The sequence below is a fragment of the Oncorhynchus nerka genome, unplaced genomic scaffold (genome assembly GCF_034236695.1).
Source record: "Oncorhynchus nerka isolate Pitt River unplaced genomic scaffold, Oner_Uvic_2.0 unplaced_scaffold_1837, whole genome shotgun sequence".
In the NCBI taxonomy this organism is placed as follows: domain Eukaryota; kingdom Metazoa; phylum Chordata; class Actinopteri; order Salmoniformes; family Salmonidae; genus Oncorhynchus; species Oncorhynchus nerka.
This window is the reverse complement of record NW_027039486.1, coordinates 34,716-51,133: the sequence shown is the minus strand read 5'-3', so window position 1 is coordinate 51,133 and position 16,418 is coordinate 34,716. Positions and strand designations below refer to the sequence as shown.

General features: G+C 39.9%; 1 pseudogene; it reads left to right on the top strand.

Moving 5' to 3' along the window:
• The first annotated feature begins 9,008 nt into the window (after positions 1 to 9,008).
• On the top strand, positions 9,009 to 16,163 carry LOC135567756 (cytochrome P450 2K1-like; annotated as a pseudogene).
• The last annotated feature ends 255 nt before the right edge of the window (positions 16,164 to 16,418 follow it).

Sequence of the window (16,418 nt, the reverse complement as noted above, 5' to 3'; positions counted from 1 at the left end):
TACTGAGGGAAGGTGGTTGTTGGCCCAGATCTTGCGTACATGGCCCATCCATCCTCCCCTCAATATGGTGCAGTCGTCCTGTCCCCTTTGCAGAAAAGCATGCCCAAAGAATGATGTTTCCACCTCCATGCTTCACGGTTGGGATGGTGTTCTTGGGGTTGTACACATCCTTCTTCTTCCTCCAAACACGGCAAGTGGAGTTTGTAAGTGTAAGCTTTGTAAGTGAGTTCAAATAGGTGCAGTTAATACAGGTAATGAGTGGAGAACAGGAAGGCTTCTTAAAGAAAAACTAACAGGTCTGTGAGAGCCGGAATTCTTACTGGTTGGTAGGTGATCAAATACTTATGTCATGCAATAAAATTGTTATGGTATTTTTTATGAATAATGATTAAATTATGTATACATTTCAATCAGACCTATGACTAAACAGAATACTTATATGTTACTGTATGGATGTATGAATATTATTATAATCATAGTACTGAATATAATGTGTGTAATTATAATCAAGAATTAGAACAAAGACTGTCTGTTCCTTGGTAGAAACGAATGAAGTTATCGTCAGACTGGCTGGAAGGCTGTGTTCCTTACGGGACATCTTATCTCCACACAGGGAGAGGAGAGACCTTGGGCTAGTAGTACATTATCTAACAGGTGGTGGACGATGTGGGAAGGCTTGTGAACTATACTGCCATTGTATCGGAGTTGAGGAAGGCCAAGTTAAAACCTATGGCGTCATTTTTAGTTTATAACCTGTTGTAAATTGTACCATGATCTGTACTCTCGAGAATAAACGCTATTGATTGATTTTGAGACTAGCCTCTGTCCATTTTATGCAAATAAGTATCTTACAAATTCTTAGGAATGGGCAGAGTGTTTTAACTGAATTGGTTGATAAACATATAGGAATCAAATTCCTTTAACAAAAATGCTAATTAATTACTTAAAAATCATACAATGTGATTTTTGTTTTAGATTCCTTCTCACACAGTTGAAGTGTACCTATGATGCAATTTATGCTTTGTAAGTAGGAAAACCTGCAAAATAGGCAATGTATCAAATACTTGTTCTCCCCACTGTATGTGTACACACGCACATACACACTCATAACTAGGCTCAACCAGAACGTTAGGCTAGCCAAGACGCAAACAAACTATACAGCTACAAGTAGTGAATGGAGTTACAAACGGACTGTGCTTGCTAAACAAGTTAAATGTCTTACCTGTGATTACATTGTTTCCACATTTATAGAGCTCTAACTATGTGTAGCCTGCTTGGACACCGGCTCCCCACAATTTCCCACTCTCCCATGTTGAATAGCCTGAAGCCACAGGCTCTTCTTGCTGGCTGTGGATGTGGTCGAGGGGAATTCCATATTACGTGAATATCGACTCGGAGTATGCCTCAACCCATTTTCTCTTCAATGCTCTCATGGCCAATAGAGCTGATCATGGACTGTTGGCTCTCAGACAAACAGTAGCAATACACAATTGCATTTCTATAGTTTTTTTTAGACTAATTACAGAATACAGTTCACTGATACAATTCTTCTTTAATAAAGCCTGAGTCCCCTTAGAAGCTTAGACATAAGGGAACGTACATGAAAACACCATACATAAGTGTACTGAACCATTTTTGGTGCCTATATAGTAACATTATAAATGATATGTTCAGAATTGTATTAATTGATCAGACATTCAGTTGATAACTTACAATAGGCCAGTATAGCTGAAATATTGATCAACATGAACAATCATGATAAATAATGGTGACATTTGACATAAATAGATTCTTAGAGCCATAATCCTAATATACTGTAGGCATCCGGCCTCACTACAGTGTGCAAGATCACACTGATTCGTACAATGTATAACACTCATCTTCCATCTGAATGCTTGAAATAAAACTATACAAAGTAAAAATGTGATATCATATCATGTAAAAGTGAATTACTTAGGCTTTAGGAAATGCCACAAACTACAGAGCTTGATGGTGAGGGGAGCGGGAGAGGAGGGGGAACCATGTACCCCGCTTCAGTCACCCACTTGGCCACAGTCAACCCCAAGATATAAGTGGGAGACAAATCCAGCTTTGACCTCCTACTTGTCAGGCCTCTCATACTGGGCAGACAGGGGTTCTGGGATGGACAGCTCACACAGCTTCCCCACATACGGTGCTGGATCAAGTGTGACCTCGTTGAAGAGGCGATCCAGGAGCCTGTCTACGTAGCTTGAAATGTATTTTTTGTTGTTGTGACCAACTTGTTTAATTTGTTTTCTTCAGAGGGTTACAGGTATAAAACCAAAATGAATGCATATAAAGATAACCACGACCCATTTCCCCCTTAGTCCCCGTAGGGGGGCTTCACTGTGGGCCAGAAAGCAAGGAAAGTAACAAAAGTGTAAATACTGTATCATTGGTTTGTATACGTGGGGCTTAGCTGAGATTGTTCTTTACAGAGTCCAATATATTTGTCCTTGTCTAGTACCATTCATTCTCCCTGTTGATCATTCTAATGATGGACCTTCTAATAGTAACTGTGTCCTTTGGTTAAATGGTGAGAGTGAGGTGGTTGCCATCTTAAGAGTCAACATTTATTTCACAGCAGTGCTGCCTGCCAGCAGTCATTTTCTCTGAGAGAGGCTGTCAAGGGGCTGTCATTGTTAAGTAACATAATAGATGGAAAGCAATGAATATTTAAATTCATGCACTTCTACATTTATTTTGTAACTTTGCCCTTGAAGCATTTAACTGCAGGGCACTCCGACATTAGATGAATGTGCTTACCTATTTCAGGGGACACAGTGAACTGTTGGCGCCAATTTCATTGTAAAATCTTTCCTTGGTGTAAAACAGTCTGTGAACAAACTTAAAATGTATACTTTGATGGTTTGGATTACGGGATGCCAAGGTCATATTTTTCCATTTTCTGTTCCAGTTAAAGCGTGGTTCAGATTCAATTAGATCTGTGGGCCATACTTTTTAATGGCTAGCTCAGATATGAGCTTTCCAAAAGTTGTTTATATTATACAGATCAGTCCTTTCGGGAGCCCAGATCATGTGTTTACAAATCTCATCATTGGATGGTTTGGTAGTTGCGTTTCCCACGGACTCCATAGGCCAACATAGCTGACCTAAGTTGTAAATATAGAAAAAATGAGTTGCCTGTAATGTTTTTGAAAAGGGAAATCTTTCTTAAATGGATCGTGAAATGTATTTTATTTACTGTTCTGAGTTATGATACTATCAATTAGCTGATGTAGTGATCTACTCATTTGACAATGTGTTTTTGAAGTACTCAATTTTAAATATGCAATATTTAATTGTTGCACCTTTTTCTGAAACTTTTCATTGTTTGTATTTTTTATTTTAGTGTACCTGAAATGTTCAATTGATTTTAAATGAATAACTATGACTAGGCTGTTACGGTGACCGTATTACTGCCACACCGGCAGTCACGAGTCATGACAACAGTCAAATTCCACGTGACTGTTTAGTCACAGTAATTTGGCTTCTCCAAGCTCTGATGCTGATATTAGTAGCCTACCAAACTTGCTAAATGACTGGTACTCAGCACTCTTATTGTCCCTCTAAATACTCTGTCATCACTGCAAATGTAATCCAAAAATCTATTCAAACACTTCATGAGAGCTCATGAGTTCATGTTGTGCAACAGTTCTATAGGCTATGCAATTGCGTGAGAAAAAAACTCTATTAAAAAGAGGAGGATCCCATCAGCTTTCTATAGGCTAGGCCTACTATATTTATTGCTCAGCTTTCCTAATATTAAGCACATTGCTTCTCTTTACAACAGAAGTATAGCCTACCTGGCTGGTATGAAAATGAACCGTGGGAAAGGCATCCTTCATTTGCTATTTAAGTGCTTTACATAAATTACATAAATGTTTTACCCCTGCCCCCGTTTGAGACATGCATAATAATGGTCCATTCTAAATCAAAACAAATGTTACACATATATATATATATATGATTTACTATATGTAAAGGCAAGATTAAATCAAGAATAGTCTGCTGGGTGACAATTAGCCTATTACTTAAGAATTATATATTATCACTTGTGAATGATGCCCAGCTTAAGGCAAGAAGCAGCCATGCCTGTTTTTAGTGATGGTTTATAATCATAATGGCACACCTCATGTAGCCTAGCCCATAGGCCTATGTTAAGGTTTGTATCACAACTAAAGTGGCCAAATAACCTCTTAAAATGAAGCACATTAATTTGCGTTACAACTGGTGCAGAGCCTAACTGGCATACATATGAAGCGCGGAAGTTTCAAGTTTGGGAGAAAACATTTTACCATAAAAATGCACCTTTTTATAATAAAATAAATACATGGAGAATCACATTTGCTGTCACTTTTGAGAATGTTGTTTTCCTGCTAATGGAACATTCAAGCGTATTGGCCTATTGCCATGTGCACATTGCTGTGCTTATGTGAAGAAATAGCATAATCGTTTATCAACAATTTATGCTAAACGTTCTGAACTGTTGTGTCAGGCTCATTGCTTGAAACAGTTTTTTTGAATGCTATTGGTTGTATTCATTTGGGATCTATCGCATCCCACAACTATCCCAGACTATGTTTGGAATATTTATTTCTAGTTAACTTTTGTACTATGGGGATAGTAGATTGAAATGGAGTAGTGCTTTTGCTGTTTGTTAGGCCCACTTATCTTGTTGGCTGACAAAAAGTCAATTACAGTTCTTCCAATATGCACCTTGAATTTGGATGCAAGCAGTTATGTCCCTCTTCACTTGTAGCCTGTGAGAAAGACCCAATCACTGACAGAGAGCCATGTGAGTGAGAGGCTTTTGGCAAGCAGCCAGGAGAAGGGAATTATACTTATTTTTCAGTTGAACATTTATTTAATTAGACAAGTCAGTTAAGAACAATTTCTTATTTACAGTGACAGCCTACTGGGAAACAGTGGTTTAACTGCCTTATTCAGGGGCAGAATGACAGATTTTTACCTTGTCAGCTCAGGGATTTGATCCAGCAACCTTTCGGTCACTGGCCCAACACTCTACCCACTAACCTACCTGCCCAAAGGCAAGACGGCCACTGGCTGCAAAAGGCATGGATATTTGTTTTAGGTTGTACACAAAGGGAATGCAGCAAGGAACTTCGAGGCATTATCAAGCGCTTGTCAAATTGTGAATAACAGACTGATGAAGTGTGTACAGCCTGCGCAAAAACAAAGCAGAGCTCGTGCCTTTCATGCTTTTTTCAAATTAATATTAGTCGCATCATGCAGCCTTAGAATTGATTAAAAATCAAAACACAGCCCAACATTTGTATGACAACCAAAGCTACATAAATAACTCTAAATGAAGCATATAGGAGGACCTGTGTCAGGGATTTCTTCCATTGACGGAGAGGCGGACCAAAGCGCAGCGTGGTTATTTTGATTCATGTTTTAATAAATCACTTCACATGAACAAACTAACAAACTAACAAAAACAAGAAACGTGAAAACCCAAAACAGCCCTATCTGGTGCAAAACACAGAGACAAGAACAATCACCCACAAACACACAGTGAAACCCAGGCTACCTAAGTATGATTCTCAATCAGAGACAACTAATGACACCTGCCTCTGATTGAGAACCATACTAGGCCAAAACATAGAAATACCCCAAAACATAGAAAAACAAACATAGACTGCCCACCCAACTCACACCCTGACCATACTAAATAATGACAAAACAAAGGAAATAAAGGTCAGAACGTGACAACCTGTTTCTTTGTTAACCGCTCAACACAGAATAGCTGCATGTGTGCAAATATCCTTTCTATTTTTTTTTCAGCTATGTTAAATTGAATTCTTCATACTATAAAATATTTCCACGGAATTCTAAGCAAATCTTGCCTGCTGAATGAACGAGTGAGCCCACAGCCATATGGCATAGCCATAACAGGGCCTAACATAAGGACAACTCAGAGTATGCTATTCTGTTCTTCTGAAATAGACTACATTTTCTTCATATCATGATTCTAAAATAAATAATGGATTTATTGTGATGGTGTAGGCTATATTACATGGATTTATTAGACTTTTAAAAATGTGGATGTTCCGAATGTCTGTATTGGTGGCTTGTAGTCTATGCGTGGAAGCCATGAGATGGTACATGTGCTTATGTTAATTAACGGTTAATTACCGTGAGACCGGCAGTTATTTGCTTGACAATCACCGGCTCTTTCATGACCACAGCCCTAACTATGACTTACAGTATGTTGGGTCTGTCTTCGCAGGCTTCACAGCATATCCCCTTTGCCTTGGGAAAGCTGATTTTTGTATCACAGCATTCCTAATGCGGTGGTTGCCTGGGAAGCGATGCAGACCGAGTAGATGTTTAATTTTCTAAAATGTCTCATTACAGCTTGATGATAGTGGAAAGACAAAAGGAGATGGAAAGTGAAATAATAATACCTCCACACCATTATGATTAGCCCCAATGACACAAGCTACATCAACTGTAGGACAACTCACACAATGGAATAGAAGAATATGATTGTCAGTGGTAAATTACAAGTACTATACACAGGGACTTTCACTGGGGATGGGGGGGAAGCTTTGCCTTCACACAGCCTGTCAGCATGCTCTGTTGTGTTTGTGCAGTCCTAAATCCAGTCCGATGAACACTCCAAACAGCCTACCGACAACTCAGAGGCATCCGCATGTTCCTAAAGGACGTTGGCACGTTTAAAAAAAAAATCACATTTCAATTATAAAACTAGGGGGGACAAAAATGCAATTTCATAATGTGGGGGGACGTATCTGAAATTGCATTTTTGTTCCCCCCAGTTTTATCATTGGAATGTGATCAATTTGTGGCAACTGTGTGCTTTAGGGCCATGCAGACACCTCATACATTTACATTTACATTTAAGTCATTTAGCAGACGCTCTTATCCAGAGCGACTTACAAATTGGTGCTTTCACCTTATGACATCCAGTGGAACAGCCACTTTACAATAGTGCATCTAGGTCTTTTAAGGGGGAGGGGGAGAAGGATTACTTTATCCTATCCTAGGTATTCCTTAAAGAGGTGGGGTTTCAGGTGTCTCCGGAAGGTGGTGATTGACTCCGCTGTCCTGGCGTCGTGAGGGAGTTTGTTCCACCATTGGGGGGCCAGAGCAGCGAACAGTTTTGACTGGGCTGAGCGGGAACTGTACTTCCTCAGTGGTAGGGAGGCGAGCAGGCCAGAGGTGGATGAACGCAGTGCCCTTGTTTGGGTGTAGGGCCTGATCAGAGCCTGGAGGTAGTGAGGTGCCGTTCCCCTCACAGCTCCGTAGGCAAGCACCATGGTCTTGTAGCGGATGCGAGCTTCAACTGGAAGCCAGTGGAGAGAGTTGTCAGGAAGGCTGTTTGGAGTGTTCATCTGACTGGATTTAGGACCTTGTGGATTCCACAGAGTGGGCTAACAGGCTGTGTGAAGGCAAAACTTCTGGAAGGCTGGCTGGACCAGCACTGGAGAGTTGAGCACAATTCAGTCAGTGTGTATGTGTTTCTTTCATTGAGTTGTAAAAGGAAGCAGAACAGAAAATGGCTACTTTAGTTGACTGATATAGCTGGCATGGTAACTGTTTAACTTTACAGAAAAAAAATGAACTAATGTTTATTCGCAGTGCTGGGCTAGTATTGTAACTGACATGTAACGTTGTCTAATGTTTCATCCCCTCTCGATTGAGGTGAATGAATAAGCTACGCTAGTGAGTGGCTACCACCGCCAGGTCAGCTCTAGTCTCTAGTTATCTGGCAGTTGCGAGATGATGGTTATTATTACTATCTAACCACAGTGAGTTGTATTAGTCAGTATGGCAATGTAACGGTATTGATCTGTCAGTTTCCTTGCTAATTCCTACTTTTCACACTGACACAGTCATAAATAGCTCTAAAGTTACAGGCTTCACTGTCATGGTGCACAGTAGAGGTCTGCGCAGGACTGATTTCTAAATCCTGCTCCCGCTCTTCCACCCGCTACCGCAAGAACTGGTCTCAAACCTAACTGAAGTCCCGCAATGTTATTTAGGCTTATGTGAAGCAGCTCATTAGCCAGCCATGATCCCAGATATTTTGCGCCCTATAGGCAATATCAAATGCGCAAAAATAACTTAAGACATGGGCTAAATTAGCTGAGATTCTCACATGGCCCTTTCTATTACTGGGCTATATCAGGAAATATGCTAGATGTAGTTTAAAGAGAGCAGTGTTGGAGAAACTTGCACGTTCTTGAACTATTTTCATAGCCTACCTTTTAGGAGTGAGAAGATTTTCAGACTGAGAAATATGGGTGATCAATATGTTGCCCTATTTCTAGGCAATGTAGTAAACTATAGCCTAATCATAGGCCTATTTAGGAAATATATTCAATTGGAAAGATAACTACCCTGTGCTTCTCCGACCACGTATACATAGGCTATAGTCTACTCTGTTTAGTTGAGATCTTGACAGCGACACTTGACGTTTAGCATAGTCTCATAGGTTAGCCTACCTTTTAGGAGGACAATTTGCAGGCATAGACAAATAAATGGCTATTCAATACTGAAGACCCATTGAATGTTTTCCCCAATTGATAAAGCAACTTCGCTCGAATGTGCACTGCACACTCGATCGTATTGTCTTCATTATTTGATAAACAACGTTAAATTAACACTATAACATCCGGCATGCTGGTAAGTAGCTTGCTAGCTAAAAACCACAGCGCATGAAAAGGGTTAGTTATCAGTATCGTTCTGCTTGAGCTATTTTACAGTTTGTAAACAAAGATGTATGATGACAGATTTAAAGTGTAACATATTTAAACTGGTTAAGATTATAAGAGCTACCATTGGTGTTTTTAAAATGGTCGCTTTTACCTGAAATTGAATAAAGCCAGAAGTAATGCCTGCCACATGAATCTAAGTGTTTGACATGGGGGGGAAGGGACCAGTAACTTTATCAGCTTTTCCAATGTACCAGCTACAGTCATTTTTCTTACTTGGGTCAAACTGCTATGAACTGGTTACATTCAAATATCATCGAATTTGATGAAAAACATGATTGTCACTGTCCGGGACCTTTAATAAACCATGCATTTAGTCTTATTTTATGTTCTACAGCTGTCCAAGAAATATGGGTCTGTTTTCACGGTTCATTTTGGACCCACAAAAGTGGTCATCCTGGCAGGATACAAGACGGTCAAGCAGGCGCTGGTCAACCATGCAGAGGAGTTTGGGGACAGGGGCATGCTTCCTGTGTTGTATGATTTCACCAATGGACACGGTAATGTAGTATGTGAAACTTGTAATCCCGGTTAACTGTTGCATTCAACAATATTCTGTCAAGCAAGCATATTTGGAGCTATAAATATGTGACAAATATATGATTCTCTCCTGACATGATTAGTTCCTGACACCTGCACAATGTTACTTTTAAATAGGTATTCTGTTTGGCAATGGAGACTCATGGAAAGAGATGAGGCGCTTTGCCCTGGCAAACCTTAGAGACTTTGGGATGGGCAAGAAAGGGAGTGAGGAGAAAATCTTAGAGGAAATTCATTACCTGATCGAAGTGTTGGAAAACATGAGGGTAAGAATTCGTAGGTCTGATTTTGAAAACCAAAAAAGGATTACATTAAAAAAATCCTTAGGTTTTCTAATTGAATTTCTGATCTTGATCTTTTTAATAGGTAAAGCATTTGACACAACCCAGCCATTGAGTTATGCTGTCGCCAACGTAATCTCCAACATTGTGTACGGCAGCAGGTTTGAATACTCTGACTCCAAGTTCCGAGCCACAGTGGATCGAGCCAATGAGAACCTACGAATTGCAGGCTCCGTTTCAGTTCAGGTACTGTACTATGTGCTCATGATGTTTACTTTGCCATTATTCTCAGAGTGAAAAACAAACTGGTCACACTTGACTAAACCAGGAAAATGTAATAGTTATTCAAATTTGTACTGGGGTACTGGAATAATAGAGGGTAATTCATGCTTAACTTAATGTTTACGGGGAGATAGTTGTACAACATCTTCCCTGGCTGGGCCCTTTGGCTGAAAAGCAGGAAGCTTTTGTTGAAGAATATTGAGAACAACAAGAAGGAGATGGAGGAGCTGGTGAGGGGCCTGAAGGAGACTCTCAACCCTCAGATGTGTAGAGGCTTTGTGGACTCGTTCCTCGTCCGAAAGCAGACCCTGGAGGTATGAAATCTCACTACAGTTAAAAACATCTCAATTTCAAACAAGATCACTCATGTAAAATATACGGTGTCCGTAAAATATATAGGTTCAGAACGTTTGTGAAACAGCACAGTTAGAAATATATTGGCAAATATAAATCAAGCTGAATGGTCTTCAGAGATAGATGGGTGGGGTTGAGGGTAGCTGAAGGATGGGAATAAATACAAACAAAATATAACTATTGTACAGTGGGGCAAAAAAAGTATTTAGTCAGCCACCAATGGTGCAAGTTCTCCCACTTAAAAAGATGAGAGAGGCCTGTAATTTTCATCATATGTACACTTCAACTATGACAGACGAAATGAGAAAAAAAAATCCAGAAAGTCACATTGTAGGATTTTTAATGAATTTATTTGCAAATTATGGTAGAAAATAAGTATTTGGTCACCTACAAACAAGCAAGATTTCTGGCTCTCTCAGACTTCTTCTTTAAGAGGCTCCTCTGCCCTCCACTCTTTACCTGTATTAATGGCACCTGTTTGAACTTGTTATCAGTATAAAATACACCTGTCCACAACCTCAAACAGTCACACTCCAAACTCCACTATGGCCAAGACCAAAGAGCTGTCAAAGGACACTAGAAACAAAATTGTACCTGACCAGGCTGGGAAGACTGAATCTGCAATAGGTAAGCAGCTTGGTTTGAAGAAATAAACTGTGGGAGCAATTATTAGGAAATGGAAGACATACAAGACCACTGATAATCTCCTCGATCTGGGGCTCCACGCAAGATCTCACCCAAAAAAATTATCACAAGAACGGTGAGCAAAAATCCCAGAACCACACGGGGGGACCTAGTGAATGACCTGCAGAGAGCTGGGTCCAAAGTAACAAAGCCTACCATCAGTAACACACTACGCCGCCAGGGACTCAAATCCTGCAGTGCCAGACGTGTCCCCTGCTTAAGCCAGTACATGTCCAGGCCCGTCTGAAGTTTGCTAGAGAGCATTTGGATGATCCAGAAGAAGATTGGGAGAATGTCATATGGTCAGACGAAACCAAAATAGAACTTTTTGGTAAAAACTCAACTCGTCGTGTTTGGAGGACAAAGAATGCCGAGTTGCATCCAAAGAACACCATACCTACTGTGAAGCATGGGGGTGGAAACATCATGCTTTGGGGCTGTTTTTCTGTAAAGGGACCAGGACGACTGATCCGTGTAAAGGAAAGAATGACTTGTATCGTGAGATTTTGAGTGAAAACCTCCTTCCATCAGCAAAGGCATTGAAGATGAAACGTTTGGGTCTTTCAGCATGACAATGATCCCAAACACACCGCCCGGGCAACGAAGGAGTGGCTTCGTAGAAGCATTTCAAGGTCCTGGAGTGGCCTTTCTCCAGATCTCAACCCCATAGAAAATCTTTGGAGGGAGTTGAAAGTCTTGTGCCCAGCAACAGCCCCAAAACACTGCTCTAGAGGAGATCTTCATGGAGGAACGGGCCAAAATACCAGCAACAGTGTGTGAAAACCTTGTGAAGACTTACAGAAAACATTTGACCTCTGTCATTGCCAACAAAGGGTATATAACAAAGTATTGAGAAACTTTTGTTATTGACCAAATACTTATTTTCCACCATAATTTGCAAATAAATTCATTAAAAATCCTACAGTGATTTTCTGGATTTTTCATTTTGTCTGTCATAGTTGAAGTGTACCTATGATAAAAATTACAGGCCTCTCATCTTTTTTAAGTGGGAGACCTTGCACAACATTATCTAGTTGTAGATTATCTCCAACTCTGAGCAAGGTTTGAGAAATGATGGTTTTAGTCAAATATTATCTCTTGTGGTAAATTTGCAGTCTACAAATGTATATGTAATTATATTCCAGCCGTCCGCTCAGGGAATTAAAATAAATAAATAAATATACGCCTGCGGGTGAATCTAGTTGATGATCCCTGGTCTATGCCATGGAAACAAATATTTTCTCCCCTTTTTTTAAAATGCTTTTTCTGTGTTTTCCTGTATGTATAAGGAATCTGGCAACAAGAACTCTCACTACCATGACAACAACCTGATATCCTCTGTGAGAAACATGTTTTCTAATGGTACTAACACCACAGGGACAACGCTACGCTGGGCTTTGATGCTAATGGCCAAGTACCCTCTTATACAGGGTAAGTATCAATGTGCACACAGACACACACCGTTGTACAGACATTGCTACAAGTGATTGTAGTTATGCAAGACAATCAAGGTTTTACTTGCTGTGAACATTTCCCACTTGACCAGTTTAGTTTGTTTCAATTGCTTGAATATATATATATATATATATATATATATATATATATATATATATATATATATATATATATGGAGTTGTACTATGGTGTGGTAATAAAGGATACCATAGCCATAGAGGACAACAGGTTATATATATAAAAATAATAAATATAAAATATTTTTGAAACTAGTCTACAAAAAGTATTTAGAAATATTCTCAAAAAAATCAACTTGCAAAAACAACATCCTTCCATGTTGATCAGATAATGCACTTTCCCCACTGTCTAGCTTGACTTTCCCCACTATATATATATATATGGAGTTGTACTATGGTGTGGTAATAAAGGATACCATAGCCATAGAGGACAACAGGTTATATATATATATATGGAGTTGTACTATGGTGTGGTAATAAAGGATACCGTAGCCATAGAGGACAACAGGTTACATATATATATATATATGGAGTTGTACTATGGTGTGGTAATAAAGGATACCGTAGCCATGGAGGACAACAGGTTCATAACTTGAGGGAGAGCAGTAGAGCAAAAACCCAGAAGGAAGCAGTGATCGGTGTAGAATACTCAATTATAATCTTTGTTCTAATAATAAATATAAAATATTTTTGAAACTAGTCTACAAAAAGTATTTAGAAATATTCTCAAAAAAATCAACTTGCAAAAACAACATCCTTCCATGTTGATCAGATAATGCACTTTCCCCACTGTCTAGCTTGACTTTCCCCACTGTCTAGCTTGACTTTCCCCACTGTCTAGCTTGACTTTCCCACTGTCTAGCTTGACTTTCCCCACTGTCCATTTTGTTCCAACATTCCAGCTTGGACAGGTGTATATTTTGTGTGCAGTTTTTCTCATTCATGTATAAGCATTTTATTTGGAACAATGTTTTAGATTTTCAAAAGTGTACACATGACAGTGCCATTTTTCATAACACTAAATGCATTTTCTAAATGTAAAAAATATGAAAACAATTTCTACAGGCTGTTATATCCTGCCCAGGGACTGTGGTTGAAAATTAGCCGGCTGGTTAAAACTGGCACTAAAACTGGCACTTTTACTGAAACGTTGATTATTATTATTATTTTTTTAAACTCACACTCGAACTCTACGATTTTACTGAGTTACAGTTCATATAAGGAAATCATTCAATTGAGAAAATCTATGGATTTCACATGACTGGGAATACAGATATGCATCTGTTGGTCAGAGATACCTTAAAGGTAGGGGCAGTATCTGGTGTGACCACCATTTCCCTCATGCAGTGCGACACATCTACTTCACATAGAGTTGATCAGGCTGTTGATTGTGGCCTGTCAAATGTTGTCCCAATCCTCTTCAATGGCTGTGCGAAGTTGATCGGTATTGGCAGGAACTAGAACACACTGTTGTACATGTCGATCCAGAGCAACCCAAACATGCTCAATGTGTGACATGTCTGGTGAGTATGTAGGCCATGGAAGAACTGGGACATCAGCTTCCAAACATCTGTTGTGTACAGCATGTAAAACAACACTAAATCAGTACTCCCATAATGGTATATCTTTTACCATTAACGTGTAAACTCTTTGTACAGTGACTGGTTTTACAGTACTTCAGTCACAATTGCACTTTCAACATCTCTTCTCTTTGATTTATCTTTACTGCATTGTAAAGCGTTACAATATACACCACCAAACACTTTTTCAATTCTAAACAGTATAACATTTAGTTTAGTGAAATTCTTCCTGCTTTAGTATTAAATGCTAATTGAGAGAACAAGAATACAGCTAATTTCTAGTAAATGTTTGATAACCATATCCTACCATTTACTCTTTAATAGAAAAATATTGTCTATTGATGGTGATAGTGTCACGCCTGCTCACTTCTTCCTGCAATCAACTTCGCTGGTCTACTCTCACCGGTCCTGGCAACCCACATTGCGCATAGCTGCTCCCATCATTAAGCCCACCTGGACTTCATCACCACCCTGAATACTCTCCCTCCTTATAGTCCTCACCCACCCCAGTCATCAGGCAGTACTGGTTCTGTTTTCATGTCCTGATGCCGATCTTGTTCTGTATTCGCTATGTACTCACCATCTGCACCTGACTTGGTGTTAGTTGGTATTTGTTGAGACATTATGCAATGAATGTTGAGATTACCATCTTGTTCTATGACAAATTATACTGTTTTGATAGTTAATTTAGTGAAAGGTTTTGATCGGGTTAGTGCATTTTGCCAGGGAAATGCGGTGTTTTGGCAAACACTTTTTTTGTTGGCATTATCCCTGTTTTGAGGGAAGTGTTCAAACAATCCAGAAACGAACAGTTTTGTTGGACGTGATTTACACAATTTACTTATTGTGTAGCTGTTGACTACAAAAAGGTGTAATGCATTAAGTGAGAACATTGAACTGTGCAGAAAAGTTGACTGTTTTGGTACGTAGGTTAAGGTATCGTTCACATGGAGCCCCGTTTAAGTTATCAAGCCATCTTGTTTAAATTATAAAATGTCCAGGTTAAAGATTATTAAAGATGACATTTTCTTTGAGGGTAGTAACTTTGGTCCTCCCTCCTTTCTGTCTCAGACCGGGTCCTGGAGGAGATCAGCAGCGTCATAGGAAGTCGTCAGCCCTTAGCAGAGGACAGGAAGAACCTGCCCTACACTGATGCAGTGATCCATGAGACCCAGAGACTGGCCAACATTTTACCCATTGCCATCCCCCACACCACCAGCCGAGACATCACCTTCCAGGGATATTTCATCAAGAAGGGGACGCTTGTGTTTCCTCTACTGACGTCTGTCCTACAAGACGGAAGCGAATGGGAGAGCCCACACACCTTTAACCCCGCCCACTTTCTGGATGAGGAAGGTCGATTCACCAAGAGGGATGCCTTCATGCCCTTCTCTGCAGGTGAGTTCCACTGTTTCTGTATCCATACTGACTGGGTAAGTGAATCCTTCTATGGTACTCTAAAATTAAGAGTTTGGGGAATTGCTTTGACCCAGAGAGTTTATGGTATAAAATGTGTGTACAATTTGACATATTTATATGTGAACTATAGGAATCTATGTAAACCTAATTGTTATGTTGTCTACCTCATTTTATCTTCTTCCAGGTCGTAGGGTGTGTCTGGGGAGGGTCTGGCCAGGATGGCGCTCTTCCTCTTCTTCACCTCCCTCCTGCAGCGCTTTCATTTCTCTCCTCCTCCTGGAGTAACAGAGGATGATCTGGACCTCACACCATCCGTGGGTTTCACCCTCAATCCTTCACCTCACCAGCTCTGTGCTGTGAGCCGGGTCTGAGATGCGTCTGGGCCTAATGTATATTATACATGACTTAGAACAAATGCTCCACTTTAGACAAACATGCTGAAATGGGTTACCTCACCAGCTGTGTGCTGTGAGCCGGGTCTGAGATGAGTCTGGGCCTAATGTATATTATACATGACTTCGAACAAATGCTCCACTTTAGACAAACATGCTGAAATGGGTTACCTCACCGGCTGTGCTGTGAACCAGGTCTGAGATGAGACCAGTCCCTCAATGGTTTTGGTTTAATTTTATTGCTCTACAATCCAACAATGTAATTGATTGATACAAAGCACTGCTATTATGTATGTACAGAATGCAATTGTTTTTGCTTGCTGTCCTGCCTTGTCTGGACAGCTGTTGCTAAGTAAAGTCAATCATTTTTCTAGCTAATGTTATCAGTAGTTGATATCGATATCTATACCTACCCTTGTGGGCATGTTTTTATGTGACTAGCAAACATACTTAGCCAGATCTGCTAGCTAGAACAATGACTAACCATGAGCTAGCTAGCTCCAGCAGGAGTGGAACTACTTTCACTCCATGAGCGGTTCTAGTTATGGAAGGAGACTTGAAACAAAGAAAGACTGCATTGACACACAAAACCCAATTTGGATCTTTTTCCACTGTTTAGTCTTTTGAC